This window comes from Talpa europaea (genome assembly GCF_964194135.1).
Source record: "Talpa europaea genome assembly, chromosome: 10".
Lineage (NCBI taxonomy): Eukaryota > Metazoa > Chordata > Mammalia > Eulipotyphla > Talpidae > Talpa > Talpa europaea.
In genome coordinates this window covers 675,467-679,627 of record NC_140077.1, presented here as the reverse complement: position 1 = coordinate 679,627, position 4,161 = coordinate 675,467, and the positions used below count along the sequence as shown (strand labels likewise).

The 4,161-nt window shown below is 67.3% G+C and overlaps 1 long non-coding RNA gene across 1 annotated transcript; it reads left to right on the top strand.

The window, feature by feature from the left end:
* The first annotated feature begins 275 nt into the window (after positions 1-275).
* On the top strand, positions 276-3,862 carry LOC311178960. The gene is made up of 3 exons (XR_014617084.1): positions 276-352; positions 965-1,029; positions 3,760-3,862. It is a non-coding gene; the product is annotated as an uncharacterized lncRNA (long non-coding RNA).
* The last annotated feature ends 299 nt before the right edge of the window (positions 3,863-4,161 follow it).

Here is a 4,161-nt window from a genome sequence, read left to right as displayed (position 1 = left end):
CTCCCATTGGCCGATGGTCGGGATAGGGCGGGGCCTCCTTTAATCCCCGCCCCCCGCCCGCCCCGCCCCGCCGGCCTCCCGGAAGCGCACCTGCCCGCAGAGGAACCGGTCGAATCAGTGGGAGTGACCCGCGGCGGTTGGCGCAGGCGCAGTCGGCGCGGGGCGTGCCCCACCCCGAGCCTCCGGGTAACCCCACCCCCTCCCGCGGCGGCGCAGAAGCGGGTGACGTCATCGAGCGGGGCCGCGGCGTGGGGCGCCATTTTGAAGAGAGGGCGCCGTCCCTCAGGCGGCGGCGGGCTGAGGCCTCGGCGGGCTGCGCGGGGCCGCCTCCTGCCTCCGCGGGCCATGGCAGGTGAGGGCCCCGGGGCGCGGGCCGGCGCTCCGGGCGGGGCAGGGGCGCGCAGGGAGTAGGCGCGGGGCGGGCGGGCCAGGGGCAGAGTCGGGCCGGGGGGCGCGGGGCTGGGGCAGGGGCGCCGGGGGGCGGGGGCGCCGGGGGGCGGGGGCGCCGGGGGGCGGGGGCGCCGGGGGGCGGGGGCGCCGGGGGGCGGGGGCGCCGGGGGGCGGGGGCGCCGGGGGGCGGGGGCGCCGGGGGGCGGGGGCGCCGGGGGGCGGGGGCGCGGGGGGGCGGGGGCGCGGGGCTGGGGCAGGGGCGCCGGGGGGCAGGGGCGCGGGGCTGGGGCAGGGGCGCGGGGGGCAGGGGCGCCGGGGGGCAGGGGCGCCGGGGGGCAGGGGCGCGGGGCTGGGGCAGGGGCGCGGGGCTGGGGCGCGGGGGGTAGGGGCAGGGGCGCGGGGCTGGGGCGCGGGGGGCAGGAGCCGGGGCAGGGGCCGGGGGGCAGGGGCGCGGGGCTTGGGCAGGAGCCGGGGCAGGGGCGCGGGGCCGGGGGGCAGGAGCCGGGGTGCGGGGCTGGGCAGGAGTGGGGGGCGGGGGCGCGGCCGCGCGGGCCTCACGCAGGTGTGTTCGCAGGGCCGGCGGCGGCTCCGGGTGGTGCTTCTCGGAGGTCAAGGATCCACGACCCGGACGTGCGGAAGGTGAGTGCGGGGCCGGGGGCCGGGGGCGGGGTGTGCGGCCGGCCCGGGAGGGCGGTGGAGGGCGGTGGAGGGTTTCTAAGGACCAGGCCACTTCTCGGGCCGCCTGGAAGGTGCTGGCCAGGCCCCTCCCTGTGCCGGGGCTGCGGGCTAGGTGGCCTGGGCGGTCTGTGGGTCTCAGCTTCATCTTCATAAAGGGACTGGACCCTGGGTCCTTGGGTTGCTTTCTGGGGGGGGCCATAATGGTGACCTAGTGGAGTTCTGGGGTGGCCCTTTGCCTCCAGCATGCCGGGCCTGAGTGGTGTCCGGGGGAAGCTTACCTCTCCCCCCTAAGGCTGACCCTGCTGGCAGGCAGCAGAGCCCAGAGGGATGCTTTGCGGGTCAGCATTTGGCTGAGAGCCCTGGACGGTGATCCTCCTCCCCCGGATGCTCTGTCTTTTCCTGTGGTGGGTCGTCCTGTTGCTCCCCAACCGGGTCCTGGCAACAGACTCCTGCCCCGGTCACAGTTGGAGGCACCACCTGGTGCCCCTGGCCAAGCTCGGACAGCAGGGCCGCAAGGGGTGGGGGTGGGGGGGTGCTTTCATCCCGGGGCCTCTGGCTGGCATTTGATTCAGTGTTTGGTGGGTGAGCTCCCGGGAAGCGTTGACTCACATGCGTAGTAATTGTGGCCGGGAAAGCTGCGGGGAGCAGTTGCTGGCTGCAGATCCAGTGAGGGTACCTGTCGCACCAACTGCTCTAAAGAGTGCGCTGGGCCAGGTTGTGCTTCAAGTTGCCAAAGCTGACTGTTCTGTTGTCCACCTGATCCTTTCATCGCTTACCTGATGTGTTACCTGTTGGCATGTCTGACTTAAGAGGTGAGAGTTATTTCTTCCGGGAGGACCAGCCCATCTCCATAAGCACAAACACACCCCAGGCCCAGTCTCTGCCGGTGTCTGAGTCGGCTGCTGGGGAGCACTGCTGTGGGAGTGGGGAGTGAGAAGAGGGCACCTCTTTCAGCCTCTCTGTCGTGCCCTGCGTTGGACACAGACTCACGGTGGATGCAGCCGGGCGGTGGTGGCCAAGGTGGGTGCCCTGGGAGGGTGGCACTGGCCAGAGGGCTGGGCCTGGAGGAGCGGCTGCTCTTGACTGGGTGAGGCTGGAGCTTAGCCCTTCGACCCCAGGGGGAGATGAGCGTGGACCTGGATACACCAGGGTGGGGGCTGCAGGTGGCCTGTGCCCTGGCGTAGACTTGGGGTGCCTGCCGCAGGCATCCTTGCTCACGTGTGATGTGCTTCCAGCACCCCAGGATGTGGGGCCACTGTCTCTGTTAGCTGTTTTGAATTGCTACATGCTGGGGAGGGCAGGGCATGGTGGGTGCAGCTGCCAATTCCCCGGGGCCTCGGTGGTGGTTGTTGGATGTTGGACATCTAATTCTTCTCTCATTTAGTTTTTAAAAGACGCTGTGTTCTTTACATATTCCGGATACTAGATCCTTCCCTCACTCAGGAACATCTCTCCCGCCCTGTGCGTTACCTCACCTTAGCTGTACCGTAGCTGCCCAGGGATGACCAGTCTTGATGCTCTCCGCTTGCCGCCGCCTCCTGTCTGCCATGCTTTTGCCCCGAGAGACTCTCGTCTTGGAGATCACAAGGCTCTGCTGTTTGCTTTCAGGAGTTTTGTGATTTCAGGTCCTAGTTTGTGTCAGATCCATTTTGAGGTAGTTTCTGCATGCGGCGTCCAGGCAGGCTCAAGGCATTGCTTGTCCCGCGGCCATTTGCTGGACGATGTTTTCCCAGGAGGCTGGAAGCACTGGTGAAAACCTGCCTGCCCTGGCGTGCCTCGGGGCCTCTGTGTTATGGTGCCTAGAGCAGGAGTCCTCAGCCCGGTTCAGGCTTCCCTGGTGGCGCAGGGGTCAAGTCTCAGCGCACCCGAGTGCGCCCCGCCTCCCTTGACGGAAAGTCTGATCCAGCTTCTGTGGGGCTGCTGTGTTTGGGGGGGGGGGCGACCCGAACACTTACTGGGGAGGTGCTGCAGCAGCCATGCCCACCTGACAGCAGAGGCTGAGTGGGAGGGGCGTGTGGGGAGATGCCAAAGCCCCCGGGGGCCCGCCTGGACCCCTGCAAGTTCTGCCCGGAGCCTGGTCGTCCGGAGCCCCCACCCGCAGCCCCGCTGATCCGAGGGGCACACTGACTTGAGCCCGGTTCTGTGCTGTAGGAGCCGTCAAGCAGGTTGACGTTGGCGACTTAAACATGTTGGTGCCGTGATTGTGTCTCGTGTGTGTGCATCTTGATTTGGGGGCCCTTCTAAGCTGTGCAGAGGGCATTGCTAACGTTAGGTTCTTATTTGTGTAGCTTAATGACAATAATTTCTCATCACGGGCAGCCTTGGCAGTTTCTCTGGGCAAAGCGTCAGTCCATGGTCATTCCGTGTGAGTCACCGGCAGCTGCGCCAGCCATCACGCGCTGTGGCGCCCTCCGCTGGAAGTGACGAGAACCTTTTAATCCGTGTGGCTATTTTAGAATCTCTGAAGCAAATAACTTTGAGTAACCTGGTTTAAAAAGTGACATTTCTAACAAGAAATGCGTCTGGCAACACCTCAGGCGGGCGAGCCGGTTGTTGTCTGCACCCAGTGGCCAGGCCTCCCCTGGCCCCTCCCCGGCCTCCGGGGCATGGCCGGGTTCTGCCCTCCAGCCCAGCTGCCGCCTGGGGACTCGCCCGTGACGCCATGAAGGGGTTTCTTTGTTGTCTCCGCAGGAGGAAGAGCCTGGCCCCCGCCTGACGCCATGTGTTGGTCGCTGTAACCTCGGCACAAGCTCCGCCGGCAGGTCCTGGGAGAAGCGCAGTCTCTGGAATTGGGCATCACACCCGAGTGCGTGACTGCGACGGCAGTAATTACCAGGCTTGCGTGCAGGTGAGTGCGGGTCTTGTGTGTCACTGCGCAGCCTGCGACCTGAGCCGTCCGTGGGCTGGCGGCGGCGATCTGCTGCAGTCCTCGGGGCTCGTGGGTGTGGTCCGAGGCCAGGCCTCCAGCTCACAGCGCCTGGCACTGCCCGGGGCCTGGGTGTGGGTGTGGGCTGGGCCAACCAAGCCGCAGGTGCCTCAACGTGGAGCTCCTCCTGAAGAGTTACACACGTGGGCGGTGTTGCAGTGTCTGCA